A 14639-nucleotide genomic window follows, 5' to 3' on the forward strand; every position below is an offset into this window, starting at 1 on the left:
ATTTATTATGTATATTTGTTTATTTAATCTTTAATGTTTATTCTCGCTTATTTCTGTTTGGTTATTTATTTTATCTATTTATTTATTTATTTATTTATGTATATATATTTCTGTGCCTCTTCTTTTCTTGTTTATATTTATGTATGCTATGTATATTTGTTTATTTAATCTACGCTACTATTATTTATTTATTTATATAATTTATTCTAGTTTGGCTATTTATTCGATTAACTATCTACTTCCACTAGTATATACATATTCAGACTCTTGCTAGATTCATATAAATGCTAAGGTGTTTATGAGATAAGAGCCACCGCCGATTGAGATCTGAAAATAGCGACAGACGCTATAGAGTTATATCAACTATTTTGCCTTCGCCATAAAGGCGCTACTATGTATCCACTCCTAGCCAAACAATGTAAGGCTGGGGGAACATTCTTTGTGAATAAAGCGCTTTTTATCTGTTCTTATCAGCTTAATATCTGATACACTCCGCATCGCGGAGTCAGAAAATTAACGCGATTTTTGGATTCAGGCGGATCGCTAGGGCTCGCTCCACTTCCGCCGTGAGTCGGTCCGGCACTGCAGTGCCGCCAGAAACGGCTCAATTAGCGCTGCTAATTAGAGCTCTTATTTTTTTTCACCTGCTGGACCGACTCGGGACTCCAAAGAGTAAGCCCCTTAATATTCTGGCTCCGCGAAGTCCCGAAATCTCGGTAAATTCACCCGCCGCGGTACTACGCAACAGTGCGGGCCGAGTTGCGATCGGGCGTGTGCGCGGCAAGGTCTGTTCACGATCAGTGCTCGAGGTGTTGTGCGGTAAAGTGTGATAAAGTGCCTTCGCCACGGGACCGGATCAAGCCTGCGCGGGAGTACACCTGCGCCGCCCACCTGCGCGGGAGGATCACCCGCGCATCACCACCTGCGCCGCCCACCATCCTGCTTCCGTGGACAACCGAGGGAGAGGACGACCAGGGTCTACTGATGGTCTAAGAGGGTCCTAGGACAACCAGCCCTCTACTTGGACGCCAACAACCACCACAGGCCAACCCCATCAGCCCTGGTCTTCCTCTAAGTGGGTCACCCAACACCGCTACGACCCACCAGGACTTGGCCATCGGCAACCCCGACGGGAAGGACGGCTCGCCTGATCCACGTCTACCTCCGCTGGATCAGGAATCAGGAGCGAGGTGTTATTCCCCTCGGAGAGAGCTCCTGCATCGCTGGACTCCTGCGCCGAGTGAGTCTCTCTTCTCTTTCTATCCCCCCGGCAGTGAAGAGGGTAACGCAGCCGGTCTCCAGCCGTCTGCGGTGCTCGAATCATCGTCGGTAGTCCTCTACCTTACCCCTACGCGTCCACCCACTCCTCCGATCTCTCTCATCCGTTGAAGTGTATCAACGGACCGGGACGCGTGAGGTCCGAGTCGAGTGGCGCCTCCACTTCCTTCTTTTCCCTTCAGTCACCGCCCGCGTGGAGGCTGACTCCACTCACCCGTTAGTTAGTGCAGTCCTCGGTGGAGTGGGTGATTCTGTCGCTCTTCCTCCATCGAGATCGCTGCACTCCTCCGTAACCGTCACCTGTTAGTCTCCCTACCGACTGCCACGTCGGAGGCTGTCATTTTTCCAGGCAGTCTTCGACACCGGACTTAGTGCCGGCGGAGTCAGTAGGGTGTTAGCGCGTGGCGGTATTCCTTCTGTCGCTTTGGACTTAGTTTTCTCTTCTCTTCCTCTGTTATTCCCACTCTGTCTATCCTCCCCGTTTCGCCTCGCTGTGGCACTTAGAAATATTTGCCACAGCAACTCTGTCTCTTCTTCTGTCTCACTTAGCGTAGGACTTAGTCTTAAGAGCGATGCAGGACCGCGGTGATAGTGCGTCAGTCACCTCCTGCACTACCGAGGGGAGTAATAATCTCGCCCTGGTGACTCCCTTCCCGGCGGAGTTCCGATGCCCTGCCTGCTTCGGTGTCCCCGGGATCAGGATGAGTGGCGTGTACAAGTCCCACACGGATTTGACAAAGCACGCCCGGAAACATCATCCGGGCGTTGTATTGACGTACAAGTGTCGTGAGTGCAGCTTCACCGGCGATGGGAGGTATCCTATCAAGGTGGAGAGGCTGCACCGCGACTTTTTACACAAATCCGACCAACAGAACAATCCGTGTGGGACTTGTACAGTTCCCGTGACAGGTTCGACCGGTTCGAGCAACACCTCTCGTCGGGGGAGTTCCGCGTTATTCGCCTCCGTAGAACCGCGCGCTGTTGCGTTAGCTGCTGCCAATTTGGCGGCCCAGTCCCCGCCCCCGCAAACGACGTGCGCCGCGACGTAGCCGCCCACCCACACCCTTTCTACGACGAGGGATTCAACGGGGACGGCAATCACCACCTGCACGACGCGGCGCACAATGGCGGCAGCGGCAACAACAACGGCAACAGCTAAAACATCTGCAACTACGACGGGGACAACAACGAGGACTACGAGGACGACGACGAAGACGACGACAACGTGCCCGGCGGCTAGGGGGGGGGGGGGGGGCAAAGCGCGGCCCTGAAGCCGGTCCAGCACTCCCACGCTAACCATCACCATTGGGCCGACTACCAGCGCCCGGCCCGCGGCCCCGACCCCTCGCCACACAACCAATCTACACCAAACCCAAGGGAACGCTACCGGTCAATAAGAGCGGCAGCCCGCTGCGGCGATCGGGGTCGACTGCTCCTATGACATCGCCGCCGGCTGCAAGGGCGCCTGCTACCGGGAGGGGCTCCGATCCCTCAGCCGCTACCACAACGAGGCTCACCCCACCGGGCAGAAGAACGGCCCCCGCTACCAGGGGGTCGACTGGCACCCCTCCAGCGAGGACCCCACCCGTCAAGACCCCGCCCACCACCACCCAAGGGCGGGTGACACGGGGTACGAGGGGTGCCAGCGCCCCGGTGGAGGTGGGCAGAAGAACCACCACCACCACACGGGGGACGGAAGCGGCTCCGACCGGAGCCAGAAGAACGCCCCCGAGATTAGGAGGGACACCCACCGCCCAAACTCCATCTCCAAGAGCGGTGGCTCAAGGGAAGGGTCCCTCCAGCGGCCCATCACCACCTCGGGCCGCTCAAAGGAAACCCTCGGGGGTAAGGACAGCGGCTTCGCCATCATACGCCGCCGTCACAGCGGGCACCCCTTCCCACACGTCACCTCCCTCGCCGATAGACGTCGCGCCGGAAAGGGGGCTGCGTACAGCAACCAGGGCCACCCCTACACCGCCCGGGCCATCACCACCACCACCAAGACGCAGCCCCCCACCGAGGAAGCACCGTAGCCCCAGGACGCCGCCGACCATCCGATAATGACCCCCCTGCCTATTGTAGGAGGAGCGATGGTAGCCAGGCCGCTACCACCATCTCCAGCGGCCCCGCTCCTCCCACCCATCGAAGAGGTGGAGGTGCCACAGCCGGCCGGGGCAGCCGCAACCCCGGAATCATCACCGGAGCCGTGGCGAATCGCCGCTGGATCCCGCCGACGCCACCACCGCGGGATCCTGTTGTCGAGCTCGTCGTCCGAAGAGGAGGCGCAGCCGCTGCCGCCAGAGAAGAGGACGACGACGCCTCCTCTACCACCGCGAGAAAAGTCCCCCGCCCGGCCGCCACCGGGCAGCAGCAGCAGCAGCAACAACAACAACAGCGCCGCGCACAATAACGCGCATCGGCCTGGAGCAGGGTGCTCCGGGGCGCCCTCGGTGAGTAGCGTAACATCGTTTAGCCTTTCGCTACTCCCGAGTGTCCCACGTAGTGCCCCCGGCTCCCTTTTTACTTTGCGGGAAGGGGTAGTTTTAAATCGCGCGGGTAGGAATAATCGGAGGCCCGTCACCGTTGATGTAACCGTGAGGGGTGCTCCTGCCTCCGCGACGGAGGCGATCGCACCTGCGAGAAGTCGCAGAACGACCGCACCCTCGCGTGCCTCGGGACCTCGTGAGCCCAGGCGTCCTGCGGCATCCGGGCATTCCTCTCGAAGAAGGGGCGCCATCCGGCCTTTGGTTGGGGAAGCGTTTCCTTCGGAGAAAGAGTTGCTGATCGGCATTGCGCAGAACGCTGGCTCCCTGGAGCAGCTGGAGGATGTTGCGAGGGAAATCGCAGCATACCTGCAGGGCTTCAGAGTCGGGGGACCGACCACGAGAGGAGGCGGGACGGATAGGCCCCAACGGCTTGCGAGAGCTAGGGGCGTGTCGGGCGACCAAGCGGCTCGCGGTTCGAACGGTCACCGCGATCGTCCTGTGTTGGCAGGTGGACCAACGCGGGGAGACCAGGTAAGGGAGGCTACGCGGATACAACGGCTCTTCAGGCAGAACCGCCGGCGTGCTGTTCAGGAGGTGCTCATGGGCCCGTCCTTGCACTGCAAAGTGCCTAAGGACAGGGTACATGAGTACTTTCTCAACATGTACTTACCGGCGAGGAACCTGGGAGCTAGGCCTCCCCCGCCTTCCATCGAGGCTCCAGACGAGGCCAGCAATGTGGCCTTGGTGAAGCTCTTAAAAATGAGTGAGGTAGATCGTCGGATCAGGCGTATGACAAACTCTGCGCCCGGTCCCGACGGTCTAACTTACAATGATCTAAAAAGGGCAGATCCGGGGTCACATTTGCTGACCTCATTGTTCAATTTGTGTCTTCGTCTGGAGTCGGTCCCCTCGTGTTGGAAAATTTCCAACACTGTGCTTGTGCACAAAAAGGGCGATAGCCACGACCTGTCAAAACTGGCGACCGCTGGCCATATCTGACACGACCCCGAAGCTCTCCGCCGCTGTTCTGGCTGACCGTCTCGTCGCGTGGTCGGTCCAGAACAAGCGCCTAAGTCCCGCGCAAAAGGGCTTCTTGCCGTACGAGGGGTGTTATGAACATAACTTCGTGCTGCAGGGGGCCCTTACAGACGCTCGCAGGTGGCGGCGTCAGGCAGTGGTGGCGTGGTTGGACCTGGCGAACGCGTTCGGCTCGGTCCCCCACGCCTCCATCTACCAATCCTTCGTGGAGGCCGGGGTTCCCTCTACTCTTCAGAATATTCTGAAGAGTATGTACCACGGTTGCACCACACGGGTGCTGAAAGCCGACGGGTTTACCGACCCCGTTCCGATCCTCTCCGGGGTGCGCCAGGGCTGTCTGATGAGCCCTGTGGCGTTTAACCTCGCCCTGGAACCGGTGCTGCGCGCAGCTACCACCCGAGCTCGAATCCCTTCCCCACGTCCTTTGCCACTGTCGTCTGCATTCGGCGGCCTGGCAACTTCGCCACGATGCGGTGGTTTCCCGCATCGCTAAGGCCTGCCGGCTCCCAGGGGAATTAAGGGTTAACCGGACGGTCGAGGGCATCGACGGGGATCTGGGGGCTCTTAGGCCTGACATCGTTGTCAGGCACGAGCCCTCAAGGAGCATCGTCATCGTCGATGTTACCGTGCCCTTCGAGAACGAATATATTTCATTCGAGGAGGCCAGGGCGCGAAAGATACAGAAGTAAAAGCCCCTGGCCGACGTTCTCGGAGGGCGCGGTTATCGGGTGGCGGTCTCCGCGATCGTCGTCGGTGCTCTCGGCTCCTGGGATCCGGCCAATGAGTCGGTGTTGAAGATTTTGCGTATCGGTAATCGGTACGCATCTCTGATGCGCCGGCTCATTGTGTCGGATATTGTCCGGTGGAGCCGGGATATCTACGTGGAGCACGTCTCGGGAGTTCGCCAGTATCGCGAGGCCCTCACTGAGGATGTCCCGGCCCCTGATCCAGGCCGACCCATTTAAGAACTGCGGGGGTCAACTCCCCCGACTTAGGTAGAGGAGCAGCAGGCGGAGGCAGCGATAGGGTAAGTACAAAAGTTGATACCTAACCATTAACCAAGTGTCTGTGCGCTATATTTTATTATTTTAATAACTATGGAATTTTAACTAACAACCTATACTTATGCACTTTGCTTTTAATATTTTCAACTATCCCTCTTAATCTTCTGTTTTATTTATCGACTTTTGACATTACTTAACCGCTTTTTATCAATCTTTAGTTTTCTTATTTTACTAGTGATGGGACACTGGTTCTTTTTAATCTATCAACTTTCGTACTCTTTCTATTCATTTCATATTATGGCACAGTTATCCTTCCACAGCTGTAACAGCCAGGTGTTTGCCAATTTATTTATCTATTTATTATTATTTACTTATTTATTGTTTTAACTATTTACATATTTATTTATCCACCTATTTGTCCATTGTTTTAGCTATTTATATATTTCTTTATTTATGTATTTATTTATTTATTTATTTATTTGTCTATTTATTTAACTATCCATTTATTTATTTATTTATTTATTTATTTATGTATTTGTCTATTTATTTAACTTTCTATTTATTTATTTATTTATTTATTTATTTATTTGTCTATTTATTTAACTATATATCTATTTATTCATTTATTCATTTATTCATTTATTCATTTATTCATTTATTCATTTATTCATTTATTCATTTATTCATTTATTCATTTATTCATTTATTCATTTATTCATTTATTCATTTATTCATTTATTCATTTATTCATTTATTCATTTATTCATTTATTCATTTATTCATTTATTCATTTATTCATTTATTCATTTATTCATTTATTCATTTATTCATTTATTCATTTATTCATTTATTCATTTATTCATTTATTCATTTATTCATTTATTCATTTATTCATTTATTCATTTATTCATTTATTCATTTATTCATTTATTCATTTATTCATTTATTCATTTATTCATTTATTCATTTATTCATTTATTCATTTATTCATTTATTCATTTATTCATTTATTCATTTATTCATTTATTCATTTATTCATTTATTCATTTATTCATTTATTCATTTATTCATTTATTCATTTATTCATTTATTCATTTATTCATTTATTCATTTATTCATTTATTCATTTATTCATTTATTCATTTATTCATTTATTCATTTATTCATTTATTCATTTATTCATTTATTCATTTATTCATTTATTCATTTATTCATTTATTCATTTATTCATTTATTCATTTATTCATTTATTCATTTATTCATTTATTCATTTATTCATTTATTCATTTATTCATTTATTCATTTATTCATTTATTCATTTATTCATTTATTCATTTATTCATTTATTCATTTATTCATTTATTCATTTATTCATTTATTCATTTATTCATTTATTCATTTATTCATTTATTCATTTATTCATTTATTCATTTATTCATTTATTCATTTATTCATTTATTCATTTATTCATTTATTCATTTATTCATTTATTCATTTATTCATTTATTCATTTATTCATTTATTCATTTATTCATTTATTCATTTATTCATTTATTCATTTATTCATTTATTCATTTATTCATTTATTCATTTATTCATTTATTCATTTATTCATTTATTCATTTATTCATTTATTCATTTATTCATTTATTCATTTATTCATTTATTCATTTATTCATTTATTCATTTATTCATTTATTCATTTATTCATTTATTCATTTATTCATTTATTCATTTATTCATTTATTCATTTATTCATTTATTCATTTATTCATTTATTCATTTATTCATTTATTCATTTATTCATTTATTCATTTATTCATTTATTCATTTATTCATTTATTCATTTATTCATTTATTCATTTATTCATTTATTCATTTATTCATTTATTCATTTATTCATTTATTCATTTATTCATTTATTCATTTATTCATTTATTCATTTATTCATTTATTCATTTATTCATTTATTCATTTATTCATTTATTCATTTATTCATTTATTCATTTATTCATTTATTCATTTATTCATTTATTCATTTATTCATTTATTCATTTATTCATTTATTCATTTATTCATTTATTCATTTATTCATTTATTCATTTATTCATTTATTCATTTATTCATTTATTCATTTATTCATTTATTCATTTATTCATTTATTCATTTATTCATTTATTCATTTATTCATTTATTCATTTATTCATTTATTCATTTATTCATTTATTCATTTATTCATTTATTCATTTATTCATTTATTCATTTATTCATTTATTCATTTATTCATTTATTCATTTATTCATTTATTCATTTATTCATTTATTCATTTATTCATTTATTCATTTATTCATTTATTCATTTATTCATTTATTCATTTATTCATTTATTCATTTATTCATTTATTCATTTATTCATTTATTCATTTATTCATTTATTCATTTATTCATTTATTCATTTATTCATTTATTCATTTATTCATTTATTCATTTATTCATTTATTCATTTATTCATTTATTCATTTATTCATTTATTCATTTATTCATTTATTCATTTATTCATTTATTCATTTATTCATTTATTCATTTATTCATTTATTCATTTATTCATTTATTCATTTATTCATTTATTCATTTATTCATTTATTCATTTATTCATTTATTCATTTATTCATTTATTCATTTATTCATTTATTCATTTATTCATTTATTCATTTATTCATTTATTCATTTATTCATTTATTCATTTATTCATTTATTCATTTATTCATTTATTTATTTATTCATTTATTTATTTATTCATTTACTTATGTATTTATTTATTTATTTATTTATTTATTTATGTTATTTCTATTGTATTCGCTAATCTTAATCTATATGTATCTATTTATTTATTTATTATTTTAACGTATTCTTTTATTTTAATTTATGTTTATTTGCCTACTCAGCTATCTACTTGTATGTATCTATATGCGATATAGCCAAGGCCGCAACTAGGCGGTTCTAGATAACTTTTATCATAACTAAAATTAATATATTAATTAGCCATCGCCATAAAGGCGCTACTATGTATCCACCCCGGCCGAAGCATGTAAGGCCGGGGGAACATGTTCTGAAATAAACGCCTTATAACACACATACAGATCGCTTCTCGGCCTTATGGCTAAGATCAAAGTGTACTCGCATAACACACATCCAGATCGCTTCACTGGTTTATGGCTAAGGTCAAAGTATACTCGCATAAAACAAATCCAGATCGGTTCTCGGCTGTATGGCTAAGATCAAAGTGTAATCGCATAACACACATCCAGATCCCTTCTCAGCCTTATGGGTAAGATCAAAGTGTACTCACATGACACACATCCAGATCGCTTCTCGGCCTTATGGAAAAGATCAAAGTGTAGTCGATTAACCCATATCCAAATCGCTGCTCGGCCTTATGGGTAAGATCAAAGTGTACTCACATGACACACATCCAGATCGCTTCTCGGCCTTATAGAAAAGATCAAAGGGTAGACGATTAACCCATATCCAAATCGCTGCTCTGCCTTATGGGTAAGATCAAAGTGTACTCGCATAACACACCTGCAGATCACTTCTCGGCCTTATGACTAAGAACAAAGTGTACTCGCATAACACACATTCACATCGCTTCTCGGCCTTATGGCTAAGTACAAAGTGTACTCGCATAACAGACATCCAGATCGCTTCACTGGTTTATGGCTAAGGTCAAAGTATACTCGCATAACACATATCTAGATCCTTTCTCGGCCGTATGGCTAAGATCAAAGTGTAATCGCATAACACACATCCAGATCGCTTCTCGGCCTTATGGGTAAGATCAAAGTGTACTCACACGACAAACATCCAGATCGATTCTCGGCCTTACGGATAAGATCAGATTGTACTCGCATAACAAACATCCATATCGATTCTCGGCCTCATGCCTAAGATCAAAGTATACTCGCATGACACACATCCAGATCGCTTCTCGGCCGTATGGCTAAGATAAGAGCGTACTAGCATAACACACATCCAGATCACTTCTCGCCCTTATGGCTAACATCAAACTGTACTCACATAACACACATCCAGATCGCTGCTCCGCCTTATGGCTAAGATCAAAGTGTACTCGCATAACCCTAATCCAGGACGCTTCTCGGCCTTATGGCTAAGGTAATAGTGTACTCGAATAACACACATACAGAACGCTTCACGGGCTTATGGCTAAGATCAAAGTGTACTCGCATAACAAACATCCAGAACGCTTTACGGGCTTATGGCTAAGATCAAAGTGTACGCGAATAACCCAAATCCAGATCGCTTCTAGGCCATATGGCAAAGATCAAAGTGTACTCGATTACCCCAAATCCAGATCGCTTCTCGGCATTATGGCTAAGGTAACAGTGTACTGGAATAACACACATACAGAACGCTTCACGGGCTTATGGCTAAGATCAAAGTTTACCCGAATAACCCGAATCCACATCGCTTCTCGGCCTTATAACTAAGATGAAAGTGTACACGCATAAAACGCATCCAGATCGCTTCTCGGCCTTATGGCTAAGAGCAAAGTGTATTCGCATAACACACATCCAGAACGCTTCTGGGCCTTATGGCCAAGATCAAAGTGTACACGAATAACCCTAATCCAGATCGCTGCTCGGCCGTATGGCTAAGATCAGAGTGTACTCGCATAACACACATGCAGAACGCTTCTCGGCATTACGGCTAAGATCAAATTGTACACGAATAACTCAAATGCAGATCTCTGCTCGACGGTATGGCTAAGATCAAGTGCACCCGCATAACCCAAATCCAGATCGCTTCTCGGCCTTATGGCTAAGATGAAAGTTTCCTCACATAATCCATATCCAGATTGCTTCTCGGCGTTAAGGCTAAGAGCAAAGTGTTTTCGCATAACACTAATCCAGATCGCTTACCGGCCTTATGGCTAACATCACTGTGTACTCGAATAACCCAAATACAGATCGCTTCTCGGCCTTATGGCTAAGATCAAAGTGTACTCTCATTACACACATCCAGATCGCCTCTCATAAAAAGAATACCACTAATAAAACTATGAAAACAATATACGATTATATAAAACTATTTAAAGCTATGGAAATCTATTATAACCATATTTTAATTATATAAAACTACATAAAACAATATCAATCTATATAAAACTATATAAAACTCTATAAAACTAAAATAAAACTATATAAATCGATTAACTTATATAAAACAGTATAAAACAACATAAATCAATGTAAAGCAGTATAAAACTATATAAAACTGTAAAAACCTATATAAAACGTTATAAAGCCATATAAAACTATATGGAACCAATAGAAATGTATAAACAAAAATACAAAAATATAAAACTATATAAAATTATTTAAAACTACATAGAACTATATAAAACTATATAAAACAATATAAAACTATATTAAACTATATAAAACTATACAAAACTATATAAAATTATATAGAGTTATATAAAACTATATAAAGCTTTGTAAAACTAATAAAAGTATATAAAAGTATGTAAAGCTATGTAAATCTATATAAAACTATATGAAACTGTATAAAACTATATCAAACTAATGAAACTAATAAAACTATAAGAAACTATATATATCTATATGAAACTATATAAAACTATGGAAAACTAACAAAACTGTATAAAACATTATAAAACTATGTAAAACTCTATAAAACTGTATAAAACTATAGAAATCCATATAAAACTAATAAATCTATATAAAACTAAGTAAAATTCTATAAAACTACATAAAACTACATAAAATTAATAAATCTATATACAACTATATGAATGTATATAAAACTATATAAAACTATCTAAAACTAATAAAACTATATGAAACTATCTAAAACTATATAAAACTATGTAAATCTACATAAAACTAAGGAAAATTATATAAAACTATATAAAAATATATAAAACGATACAAAACTATATAAAACTATATAAAACTATATAAAACTATATATAACTATACAAAACTATATGAAATTACTAAAACTATATAAAACTATATAAAACGATATAAAACTGTATAAAACTATGTAAAACTACATAAAACTAAATAAAACTATATAAAACGATGTAAAACGATATAGAACTATATAAAAGCATATGAAACAATGAAATTCTATTAAAACTATATACAACTATATAAAACTATATAGAACTATATAAAGCTATATAAAACTATGTAAAACTGTATAACTCTATATAAAACTATATATACCTATATAAAACTAAGAAAACAATATGAAACCTTATAAAACTAAATAAAACTATATAAGCCTTATTAGCCATAAGGGCTAGAAGCGATCTGTATGTGCGTTATACGAGTACGCTTTGATCTTAGCCACAAGGCCGAGTAGCGATCTGGATTTGGGTTATTCGGGTACACTTTGATCGTAGCCATAAGGCCTAGAAGCGATCTGGATTTGGGTTATGCGAGTACAATTTGATCTTAGCCATAAGGTCAAAAATCGATCTGGATGTCGGTTATTCGAGTACACTTTGATCTTAGCGATAAGGCCGAGAAGCGATCTGGATTTGGGTTATTCGTGTACACATTGATCTTAGCCATACAGCCGACAAGCGATCTGGATGTGTGTTATGCGAGTACACTTTGATCTTAGCCATACAGCCGAGCAGCGATCTGGATTTGGTTAATTCGTGTACACTCTGGTCTTAACCATAAGGCGGAAAAGCGATCTGGATTTGGGTTATTCGAGTACACTTTGATCTTAGCCATAAGGTCAAAAATCGATCTGGATGTCGGTTATTCGAGTACACTTTGATCTTAGCGATAAGGCCGAGAAGCGACCTGGATTTGGGTTATTCGTGTACACATTGATCTTAGCCATACAGCCGACAAGCGATCTGGATGTGTGTCATGCGAGTAGACTTTCATCTTAGGCATAAGGCCGAGTAGCGAACTGGATTTGGGTTATGCGAGTACACTTTGATCTTAGCCATAAGGCCGAGAAGCTAACTGGATACGGTTTTTTCGAGTACACTTTGATCTTAGCCATAAGGCCGAGAAGCGATCTGGAGATGTGTCATGCGAGTACACTTTGATCTTAGCTATGAGGCCTAGAAGCGATCTGGATTTGGGTTATTCGACTACAGTTTGATCTGAGCCATAAGACGGTGAAGCGACCTGGACGTGTGATATGCGAGTACACTTTGATCCTAGCCACAATGCCGAGAAGCGATCTGGATGTGTGCTATGCGAGTACACTTTGATCTTGGTCATATGGCCGAGAAGCGATCTGGATGTGTGTTATGCGAGTACACTTTGATCTTAGCCATGAGGCCGCGAAGCGATCTGGATGTTTGTTATGCCAGTACACTTTGATCTTAGCTATAAGTCCGAGAAGCGTTCTGGATTTGGGTTAGTCGAGTACACTTTGACCTTAGCCATGCGGCCGAGCAGCGATCTGGATATGGGTTATTCGTGTACACTTTGATCTTAGCCTTAAGGCCGAGGAGCGATCTGGATTTGGGTTATTCAAGTACACTTTGAGCTGAGACGTTAGGCCGGGAAGCGATCTGGATGTGTGTTATGCGAGTACACTTTGATGATAGCCATAAGGCCGAGAAGCCGTCTGGATATGTGTTAAGCGAGTACACTTTGATCTTAGCCTTAAGGCCGAGAAGCGATCTGGATGTGTGTTATGCGACTAAACTTCGATCTTTGCCATAATGCCGAGCGGCGATCTGGATCCGTGTTATGCGAGCACACGTAGATATTAAACATAATGCCGAGAAGCGATCTGGAACTGTGTTTTGCGAGTTTTCTATAATTTTATACAGTTTTATACAGTATTGTATAGTATATTATAGTTCTATGTTATTTTATACAGTTTTAAGTAGTATTATACATGTTTCTATAGTATTATGTTGTTTTACGCCGTTTTACATTGTTTTGTATTCCTTTTTATTGTATTTCACCTTTTACATTGTGCTATGCAGTTATATATAGTATTGTGAAGTTTTGTGTGGTTTTATATAGTTTTATACAGTTTTATATAGTTTTATATAGTTTTATATAGTTTTAGTAGTTTCATATACTTTGGTATATTTCCATGTAGTTTTATTAGTTTTACATAGTTTTATATAGTTTTATATAGTTTTATACAGTTTTATGTAGTTTAATATAGTTTCATTAGTTTTACATAGTTTTATATAGATTTATATAGTTTTATATAGTTTTATATAGTTTTTTATAGTTTTATATAGTTTAATACAGGTTTATAGAGTTTTACATAGTTTTATTAGTTTCACATAGTTTTATATATTTTTATATCGTTTTTTATATTTTTATATAGTTTTGTATAGTTTTCCTTAGTTTTATGTAGATTTACACAGTTCTATACAGTTTTACATAGTTTTATATAGTTTTATATAGTTTTATATAGTCTTGTATAGTTTTATATAGTTTTATGTAGTTTCATATACTTTTACATAGTTTTATATAGCTTTATATAGTTTTAGATAGTTTTATATAGTTTTATATAGTTTTATATAGTTTTATACAGTTTTATATCGTTTTATATAGTTTTATATAGTTTTAGTAATTTTATATAGTTTTGTATAGTTTTATGTAGTTTTATATAGTTTTATATGGTTGTGTTAGTTTTATATAGTTTTAAATAGTTTTATATAGTTTTGTTAGTTTTATATAGTTTTATACCGTTTTATACAGTTTTATATTGTTTTTTATAGTGTTATATAGTTTTATAGAGTTTTATGTAGTTTTACATAATTTTATTAGCTTTATATATGCATA

General features: G+C 40.1%; 1 pseudogene; it reads left to right on the top strand.

Annotated features, from left to right (window-relative positions):
- The first annotated feature begins 432 nt into the window (after positions 1-432).
- Positions 433-613, top strand: LOC143176072 (U2 spliceosomal RNA; annotated as a pseudogene).
- Positions 614-14639: the final 14026 nt, after the last annotated feature.

This window comes from Nomia melanderi, unplaced genomic scaffold, assembly GCF_051020985.1.
Source record: "Nomia melanderi isolate GNS246 unplaced genomic scaffold, iyNomMela1 scaffold0358, whole genome shotgun sequence".
Lineage (NCBI taxonomy): Eukaryota > Metazoa > Arthropoda > Insecta > Hymenoptera > Halictidae > Nomia > Nomia melanderi.